An 11,065-nucleotide genomic window follows, 5' to 3' on the forward strand; every position below is an offset into this window, starting at 1 on the left:
GACAGTTTGATGAGTGGATCTTTTGAATGTCAAACCCTCATCCTCTCAGGGCCTGACTAATCATAAAGAGTGAGAACTTGTCTTTTACCTTCTCTTGAAGCTTTCTGATTCTGTCCTTGACATTCAGACAGCAGGCGCTGTCATAAGGCTCACAGAGGAATACTGTGTGGGTGTGAGGTGTGTGAGGTTGAAGAGCTCAAGACTTAAGTTTGTGTGTTTGTGTTTAAATTATTTAATTATTTAACAATAAAAAGCATTTAAAAGAGGTTGTGACTAAACCATTGGCTCCTCAAACTGTATTACTGTCAAACCCCATAACGCTATCACTTTTTTGGAAATCCCTTTTGAAAGCACTAATGCACACTAAAGACCTGCAACATAAGCCGCAAAAGAGAATGCTAATTCAAAAAGTGTGCATCACAAACATATTTACAATGTATGATGAAAAACGACAATAGGATCTTAAAAGTACCGTGCATAGGCTACAGCCAAACCAGATTTCTGTCCTTAAGTGGTCGTTTTAAAATGTTACGGCTCTCTGTGGCCCCCACAAACAGCAAACATCCATTAGTATAATGCTAAAAAATGCATGAGTTGTCCCACAAGTATTATTTCCACAGAATTAAGGAGGCCATTATAGGCCAATTCTATGCCAGCAAATGTAAAAATAACCGTACGTAAAGAACAGGGTGAAACGCAGGCAGAATTGTTACGAGACAAAATTATTTGATGATGAGCGATGACCAAATGTTAGGCACTGGGCAGCCAATCAAATCGATTCCCTTGGGAGGGAAAAGAAGAGCTCTTACATTCATATTTCACTCACTGGGTGAATAGAAAATAGAACAGATTAAAGATTAAACTTAAAATTGTTAAGAGACATGGATTCAGTAGATGTGCCATGTAAAAAGTGAATATTCTTGGTTAAGCTCAATGGACCGCAATGAATGTGAATGGTGCCAATGTGTAAACGATACCCGTTCAACAGAACAGCCACTAGACCTAAAGAATAATGTGTTAACATTATTTTTAAAATGCTCAAATAATAAATTATAAAATGTACAGCTCAAATAATACATGGTTTAACATAAGAATAAAGTGGTTCTATACATTTTTATGTTCAAATTATTTTTAAAGACTTTCAGGATTATCTGTGACACTGCAGATGTAAACTGACTGGCCAAATAATTGTTGCGATATCAACCACTCCTTCATTTATTATTGTCATTTAAGTAGAACGCATGCTAGAAAGTCCTCTGAGCACATCCATTTCTTAACTAGAAGCTGGTAGGGGCATGTCACCCTACTATTTATAGCCTGCCGAGAAATAATTCAAAGGAATCAGAGTGAAGATCTCTTAAATCTTCCCTTTCAGAGTCCTACACAGAATGAAAAAGGAGAATGTCTCTTTCTCCCCCAAAAGCCATCTGTATGAGACAGTGCAGCACACCTCTGAAAAGGTGTGAGTTATATCCTGAACATCACAGTGATGGATGTGACATCTGTTGGAGAGACAGAACAGCACACATGGCACTGTGACGGGCAATAAAAAATTGAAGCTCTATTTCCAAAAGTACTTCGAGTGAATTAAAATGCATGTTGTAATAAGAACTAAATGACCTTAAAGGGACAGTTCACCCAAAAATGAAAACTCCATCATACTATGACTTTTTTCTATTGTGGAGCACATAAGGTAGAGATGTTAAGGAGAATGACAGCCTCTGTCACCATTCACTTTCATTTTATGAGAACACATATCAGAAGATGAATGACTGGTCCCTTTTTTAAGTCATTAAGTCTCCACTTTGAAACCATTTAGACAAACTATCAATAAATAAAAATAATTTTTGCTGACAATTAATCTTTCAAAGTTCAGCTCTGAAAACCGACGTGTTCAACTCATTAAAGTGACATTCATCCTTTCCACTTGAAAACGTTAGAATGAGGCAACTTTAACGTTACTGTCCTTACGACAGGTAATTTCTACCCAAACTGACGATACTGACTGCGTTTCCACTTCTTTACAAACAATTCTGTCTCCTCACTTCTCCTCCGAGGTCCAGACTCGGACACACACTTTATTCCCTCTTTAAGCTCAAATGTCTCGCCTGGGGGGACCTAATTCTACTATTTCCTCTAGGGCTAAACACGAAACAAACCGTTAGCACATGCAACACTTACCTCAACAATCTTCATATGTCTCAAATGTGCCGCTGTAGGCACTCCGTTTGTGCTGGCTGAATTCAACGGTTTAAATTTCAGTGCCGAGTTAGTAACTGAACCATGGCACGTAAATGAAACGTAGCCCGCGATGAAATGACTATCTGGTGTCGGAGTGTAACTTTAAAGCGATTGGCAGCGGTGTTTGGTGAGATGAGAACGGTCGCGACTCACGCGGCGCTCGTGTGTGTGTGTGTTGGGCGTGCGTGCGTGCGCATCCTGTGCTTCTATTCTCGCGCGCTCTCTAGGGACACCGATGCTGCTGCTGATATTGCCAAGCAACAGCTTCTGTAATAACCCGTCAAAGTCTGACGAAGTTCAAGTTTGGTATGCTTCATAACAGACGCTCACGGTTGAACTGTCAGTTAGAATGGAGGATGGAGAGATCTCTATAATATGGTGAGGACATCATATTCCTTATTTGGATATAACTTTCATTAATGCTCGGATTTCGCTACTATGTTTTCATGTTCCCATTATGTATGTTTTACAATACTGGATTTTTTTATAGATAGAAACCATATTAGTTAGTTTCCCCAACCATTTATTTATTTATTTATTTATTTATTTATACATTTATGAGAATTTTAAAATCATTTTTCTATTTGGTTTGACTATGTTGCCATTTTTGGCTACCCTCTAAAATGAAAAAAGTTGGGAATATCAAAATGTTTCAAAATAAAATTTCTTTAGAATATTGTTTTAATTGCTATAACTGTGTCACGTTCCATCTTGTTAATTTTCTTGCCATTGTGTAAGATAATCTAATCAATCATTAACCAGTTCATTATTGACAGTTAATTAATATATTTATAAATGAATATTATAATTTAATATTATGAATAATATAGTATAAAATCCTGCACTTGACTAGAGTATGTCATTGTTATACATAAAATGTATAATTTTTACAGGCTATTTTATGTTTAGTTCAATACAGTAGGCCTATATAATGTATGACCCATATTGTAAAGTTAAGGCAGAGATGAAGCAGAGAGAGAGTCTCCACATGCGAGCACCACTTTAATAACATTACAAGCGCAGGGAATCCAGGGCAAACAAAGAAACTCAGGAACGCAAACAACGACTGACAAACCACAAGAGAAACACAAGGGCAATTTATACACAGACTAACAAGGTAACAATGGGGTGTGGTTGATTTTCATGCAGGAACACACAAGAGTATAAACAAGGGAACTAACGAGTCATACCTGGGGAGACTACATGAAAAAGACACACATTGTGATTAAAATAAAAATGATTTAAAATTTTGGACATTGTATGGCTCTAGTCTATGGGTTTCTTATATTGAGTACCATGTAAATACTACGGTATTGCCTGATGGCATCATGTACCATCCTACAACATTCCTCAGGCACCAGACCAGTCACCGCAGCACACAACATTTCCCATAATCCCATAAACTCATAATCATCACACCTGTTCATATTAATTTCATCATCTCCGTGTATTTTGTTCCTCTGTTTTCAGTCTTTAGTTGTCGGTTGTTGTTTGTGTATAATGTTATGAACATTGTTAAGCCTTTCTGCCTTTTTGTTTTATTAAATCTAATTTATATTTTAAACTTTGTCCTCATCCTGTGACACCTCAGCACGTCTCGTAAGGGTTGTGCTAATAAAGTTTTAATGAACGTAAAATCTAAAATATTGTGTTCTTATGCAGGGGTTCGTAAACTGAAACCATAAATCGTTACAAAAAAAACGTAAACATTGTATAACAGCTAGTTGCCAGCAACATTTTATATAAAAATAAAATCCAATTTAATGATGATATGATATATGATACTAAAATAACACTGTTCTTATCAACTATATTCAATAGTTCTTGCACTACTCTACACTTTTTTTTTTTGGCTGTCTATAAATAAACATACAGTCCATAAATAAATTCAGACTCTGGGGACTGACAGAGATTAAAGGAACATTGTGAACTGACAATGATATCATTGTGTAGCGCTGCTATATTTTACAAAGGGGTGAAAATATGCAGGGGGGGATGAAATATGAAATGTTACTTAAATTTCATTCAAGTATAACACAATGCTGATTAACCTTTCTCTTGTCGATCAAATTTTATTTATGACATTATTTTGTCTATTGACTTCAAAACAATAGACTTCCACCGCCAAATGGATTAAATGATGTACCGAAGGCGGTTGTGCTACTTTATCCTGAAGGCACATATTGATTACTTTATAAATTACTGTCAGTTTCCATCATTTCATTTCTTCACAGTCCCCATAAGATACTGCCTACTTTTCCATACAGCAATACATTTCACCTCGCTGCCCACAAGATAACCAATTGTTTTTTTATTCACTGCAGAAATAGACAAAAGAATATTGATCTGATGATTCAGGTCTCCTTGTTGCTCTATCCCCACAGCCCTGAAATGTCTTCGCCAGTCCAAAATGAAAGGCAATATGGGACATTCTGTTCAAGGTCCTTTACTTAAGCATAACCATTGACATCCAAGATGGTTTGGCTAGTTGTTTTATTTATTTGGAGTTACTGAAACTCCTTAATAAAAGTAAACTTTCACATCACAAAAGTTTTGCGAGTCAATGCAAAGTTTCTCATGGGAATTTAAAGGGGCCACAACATAAAAAATGTAATTTCCCTTGATCTTTTGACATATAAGAGGTCTTTGCACTATTAATATCCTGCAAGTTTTGTAGTTTAAATTGTCCTCCTTATTATAAAAAAGCATTTATTTAAATAAGCTCCAAAAATTTGAAAAAAATACAATAGACAGTTCACACAGTAACTTTTGTTGGAAGATGAATAAGCTAACTCTATTGGATCTGACAACAGCTACGCTACCCGCAAGTAAACAATTAAATAATGGTTTGTCTTTAAATTATATGGATAGTCTTCAAAACACTTACTCGTCGACTCTTTTTGCAATGACGTTGGCCAATCATAACAGATTTAGACCCCTTAAAGGAGCCGCCCCTTAAAAACTGATCATTTGAGACCGAGGGTCAGAATGAAAGTTGAAAATAATTATTTTACAAACATACATTTACATTTTTGTGAGCTCAGTATCAACATTAAATGAACCTTTTAAAAATCCATATCATGACCCCTTTAAATATAATCTTTCCCTCCAGTCATATTATATTAAAGGAAGTAAAATTTGTTACAAATAGTTTCATATGGACTTTAACCCAATCAATAAGGAATCATAGACTTTATTAAAGTTTCAGATTATCTGCTTTGATTTATGATGTTGTTATTCAGTTTTCTGTCTAGTTTCAGGGTGGCAAATTTATCAATGACTAAGTTACACCTGGACTGAATCATTTGCTGCATGCGCTTCTTCCTTGTATGGATTGCCAACCAATACATAATTAGTTCATCTGCAGGGCTAGAAGCTTCTTTTAGCTCACTAATGGAGCTCTTACCAGGAGATCAAATAGCAGTTCAGTCAATGATGAGGTTTGTGGATAAAAGAGATGATGATGTCACCCATAGCCCCGTCTGTGTGATTTCATAAAATTTCAAGCCTGAAGTGCAGAGCACAAACAAACATCAAACCCCCCCTCCAAAATTGTTTTGCAGACCATATTGCATCATATTAACCGAACCCAATAAAACCCAGTACAGTGGCCCATTTGTGGCAAAAGACGCTTTGTTATTGCATGTCTCATGACCTGCTGATCTCTGAAAGCGAAAAACGTTATGTTTCCCAAGACACAAATCCGACCTTCACAGAAGACAGGTGGGAAAGCGAAACTTCTAAAACAAGATAAAACTTTTACCAGGTGCTTCAGACAGACTTATTTATAACACCATGGCAAAATGAATAGATCTTTCTCAAAGGATGGCATTTTCTGTCCTCTAACTAGATTTAGATGGGTTCCTCTGTCTTCTAAATTTAGATGAAGAAAGTGAGTCAGCCCACAGAAAGTCAATATTAATGGTGATTTATTGAAGAGTGAAAAAGAAAATGTATCCTCCCAGGACTCCAGTCGGTGTGAGAGCACCTGGAACACAGGCTCACTGTGGTGGAGGCAGTACAATGAAGCCCGCACACTACTGCCCTCTGCTGGCTGGCTGGACCACTGACTCACCTAGTGCATGGGATTCACCATGTAGGAAATGTTCCAATGCGTGAGCTGGTGGCTAATGAGGACGCGAGACCAGCCATTTTTATCCATACTTTCCTGTCTACACATTATACTTTCTTATAAACGTAAAGGCAAAATAATCATTCTGAAGGGAAATTATATAATGCAAGACTAGCTTGTCTGCAGACGGAGAGCAGGACGTGAAAAGTAGAATGGACGAGATGGGGGAAAGTCCGTAGCCTACTGTGCTGGTTTAGACAGCAGGTATAAACAAAAACATCACAACAAATATTGGACATGAAATGATTATTATGTTGCGAAGAGGAGCGATTTTTCCACTTAAAGGAGTAGTTTGCTTTTTTTGATGAAAACATTCCAGGATTTTCTCCATATAATGGACTTCAATGGGAACCAAACGGTTCAAGGTCCAAATGAGAGTTTCAGTGCAGCTTCAAAGGGCTTTAAACGACACCAGGCGATGAATAAGGGTCTTGTCTAACGAAACGATTGGTCATTTCAAAAATAAATAAAAAAGTTTAAGTTTTATAAGCACAAATGCTCGCCTTGCTCTGTTCTGTGATGAGCGTTCGTGACTCTCCTGTTCAAACTCGTTCATCAAAATGGACATATCCTTTGTTGAGTCATGACTCCTAGATAAGACCCTTATTCATCGTCTGGTGTCGTTTAAAGCCATTGAAGCTGCACTGAAACTCTCATTTGGATGAACCAAATTGAAACTGAAATACTTTAGGGTGGGTGACCATATTTTGATTACCAAAAACCAGGACACTCAGATGCTCAACAGATACAGATACTCAAATGATACTCGAAGTTTACTCAAAGATTGTTAAAGACACAATTCAGATAGGCTTCTCGAAAGTTACTCAACATGTTTTATTTTGCCAGGTTTCAAAAATAATGAAATAATGATAGAAGTATTGTCTCTTCTGTATTAGAAAAATAAATATATAAACTAAAAGAAATTTCTCCAAATTGAACAAAAAATAGCTCTCACCAACTTAAAAAAAACAAACTAAGAAAATATATTTATATCTTTAGTGTTCTTCCTCTTCATCCTCACCCTCCTCGTTTGCCCATCTATATTTTGCTAATAGAGCTGATCTTTCCCAGCAGTTTTTTGAAAACCAGGACATTTTCATCACTTTATGAAAAAACAGCCAGGACAAGACGTGAAAAAAGCACATGTCCTGGGAAAACAGGACTGTTGGTCACCCTAAAATACTTGCCTGTCAACGTGGTGTTAGATATAGAGAATGTTTTGAAAGTACATTAGCAAACGCATCCTGTTTCATTTAAAAGGTTTAGAGGGTAATCAATGTGCAATAAACCTTTAAGGAGACCAGGGAGAGCAACAAAATGCTAAAACATTCAATGTATCAGTAAAAAGGTCTGGTGTCTGTCCTCCCTGATGTCACCGTTCGGTGAATTCCTCCATTTGACTGTTGCAGGAGCTGCTGTTACACAGGCACTCTGACTCTCAACCCACAAAGACAAACTGCCCACTGGCTTCCCACAGCACAGCGACAGTCATTAGACATTATCAGCAGTGTATTTGGCAATTACCCTGAAATGTAATCTATTTCTTGGTACTACGGAGTCCCTTGCCACATTAGCGACTCAAGGTTTGTGTGTGTGTGCAATATTTTTCAATACCTTCCTGCTCCACAACTGTGCCAATATCACAGTTCTCCACATCACTGGGCCGTAAACCCATACTGCATTCCTCATCAGGCACTATTTCACCTGTATTACAACCTCTTGTGACCTTTGACTTGTCCCAGATGGAGTTGAACACTGCGGGAATATAACCAACACCATTAGACTGACCATTGTGCTGATACAACATTTTCATATTTTCCAATATATGCTAGCCTACACACTGGCCCTGATGGCTGGAGTCTAGATCAAGGTCATACATTGTTTGGAACATTATGTAATGAATTTATTAGAGACCAAGGGCCAGATTTACTAAAAATCTACTGTCAGGATTTACTGAAGACACACAGTGAAATAACAGCACTGAAAAGGCATGTAGATAATTATTTCTTTTGGTGACCTTATTGCATATGCATTTGCTGTAGTTTCCCTTTCAGATGCAAAATTTATGGGAGGAGAGTATTTAAATGAATCCTTGCAAGGTGATTTACTACTGGTATTTGTGCCGTTATTTACCGTCACCAAAAATGTCTTAAAGCTACATTGTGTAACTCTTTTAGTTTATTCTTAGCTAAAAACACTTAGTTCTTTCAAAAATATGTGCTCATTAGTGTATATTTACTTCGTTCAATTAATAAAGTATTCTCATGAGTGTATAATATGCCATTGAAAGTACATACGGGTAAGGGGTTCTAATGTCGATCGCCATGTTGCCCCTCCATCTTGAAAGTACATTAGCCAAAGAGGGACATACCCGTTAATTCAAGCTTCGCCTTTCGCGTTTACGTTTAACACTCATGGACGAGGTCGAACTGGAAAGCCATGTTAATCTTGGACTACATTGGCCACCGTAGGAGTTAAAACGAAATTGGAATTGAGAGGAACAGAAACTAATATTCACTGGATGGTCATATACATTTTCACCGATAGTTGGGGGTAAAAATCACACAGTAATTTGAGCTGCTCTTAATAGATTGCGTTGGTCTTTATGGAAATGATCCGGCTGCGTCTCGGTTCTTTAATATTTGCATTGTCAGTATATCACATGCATAACTTTCCACACCCACACTTTTTTGGAATTAGAGTCTCTCGCTAATTAGCCGTTTGGTAAATCTTGCTCTACATATTGGCCAACAGTCATTCACAGCACAATCTGCAGATATAGCCATGTATTGTGTGGTGTGAAACCATGTACACTGTAAAAACCAATGAGTTCAGTTTGCATAATAAAATTACCTTATTACGTTGCCTTAATTTCATTAAGTTACTATAACTTAATTGCATAAAGTTATCCCTTACTTAATCCATTTAAGTTTAGTCAACTTAATTCTATCTGTGATCCGAGGAAGTGTACTCCCAGAGTGCATTGCGGCATGAATAAATTAATTGCTTTGTTTTACTATTTTTGGCTTTATTTTGCCATTACAATTTTATTTGCTATCATTATTTGTTTTGGGGGAAAATGGTACTCAATGTTTTTCTGCGTAACGAAAGCATAGCATGCAAACAGTACAGATTACTAAGAAATTTTAAGTAAGTTCAACAAATTATTGGACATTAAGTAAAGTTAACAAAAAAATTCTTAGTAAGAACAATGTTAGATTTTACAGTGGTGGATTTAACTAAACTATAGTGAGCATGAAGCATTGAGTAGATATTGGAAAGTGTATTTACCTGCTGAAACAACCCCTACCTCCTTTAAAAAAAAAGTTAGGCTACTGTAAGAATATGAATAAAAAAAGTACTGTCACCACTCTATGTCCGACAAGTCTATATCTGTCACCTCAGGCAGTAAATAGGTCCATGGTAAATCCTGTATAATTGACAGACGTCATCAGCTTGTGTCCAGTCACTGGGAATCTGCCACTTGCTTCATATCTTGAGCTGACAGGTGGCAGCAGTTTAAGGGACTGGGAGACGTCGGCAGAACTTTGGAGACACTGTCATTGTTTTTCAGCTGGCATTTGCTGAGACCATAAACCATACTACTTTCAGATGGCTCATCAACAGCCTTTTTAAAGATAGTAGAGAGACAGAGTGAGCGAGAGAGAGAGATAGAGATGGATGGAACAGATAGATAGATAGATAGATAGATAGATAGATAGATAGATAGATAGATAGATAGATAGATAGATAGATAGATAGATAGATAGATAGATAGATAGATAGAAGAACGTTAAACAGACAGATGGACGGAACAATGGACAGACGGACAGATGGATGGATCGATATATAGATTGCTCAAACGATCTACACCTGAGATTTTTTCCTAGCAACAAGTATTTTCCACTGTTCATACCACTGGGTCAATTTCCAGGGTGAAAACTGGATTGTTATTGAACACAAAATTGCACAGCCTTTATTAAGAGGCATCTATTACTGTTGAAAACCCAGTTTGCACCAATACATTCTATCATCCAATTCTCTTTCGCTGGCACTCCTGCCACAATTACATGCTACAGCGACTTTAAGGAGCCTGAAAGGGCAGCCAAGGCGTTCTCAAGACACCTCTGCATGGTGCTCATTTCGCAAGGTTGTTTCAAAACAAATCATCACCCTGGGCAACTCAGGAGTGACGGAAAAGCGTGGGTAGAGTTGCAACTTGTAATTGTAAAATAATAATCTTCCAATCCAGCAGGAAAACAGCACAATGAATGCAGTATCTGTGATCTATGATTACACAGTATGCTGTCCAGCAAAACTGCCATTCATTTTCTTTAGTCTTCTTTAACATCTGTTGTGAAATGAAAACAAACAACCAATCACAAACTTATCAGCACTTACCTCCTTAAATAGAGGAGGGTAACAGATTTCGGTAACCTGTTAACCTTGTCGGATTTGGTGACTCTGCTTTATATGTTTGCATCAGAGAAAAATGCCAACTAGTTTTCAAAGTATGAGATTAGACATCAGCAGTGACTTTTGGGAAGCCATTTTGTGAGACGTAGAACCAATTTCAGAAAACTGAAATCAGAAGATCTCAAGATCTCAAAAAAAGGTCTGCTTTTACAGACAAGCTCTTGCTAACAAAACAAATGCATCTGGGTATTGTTGAGGTAATATCAGCAAGACAAG

The 11,065-nt window shown here is 37.2% G+C and overlaps 1 protein-coding gene across 1 annotated transcript in view; it reads right to left on the reverse strand.

Annotated features, from left to right (window-relative positions):
- LOC120469129 (carbohydrate sulfotransferase 8) overlaps positions 1 to 2,439 on the reverse strand; it is a 45,115-nt gene extending 42,676 nt beyond the window's left edge. Inside the window, exon 1 of the mRNA XM_039657890.2 lies at positions 2,182 to 2,439. The gene's annotated coding sequence lies outside the window, so the exon portion shown is untranslated. The remainder of the gene's footprint in view (positions 1 to 2,181) is intronic.
- Between the last annotated feature and the right edge of the window lie 8,626 nt (positions 2,440 to 11,065).

This window comes from Pimephales promelas, chromosome 25 (genome assembly GCF_988280905.1).
Source record: "Pimephales promelas chromosome 25, fPimPro1.hap1.1, whole genome shotgun sequence".
Lineage (NCBI taxonomy): Eukaryota > Metazoa > Chordata > Actinopteri > Cypriniformes > Leuciscidae > Pimephales > Pimephales promelas.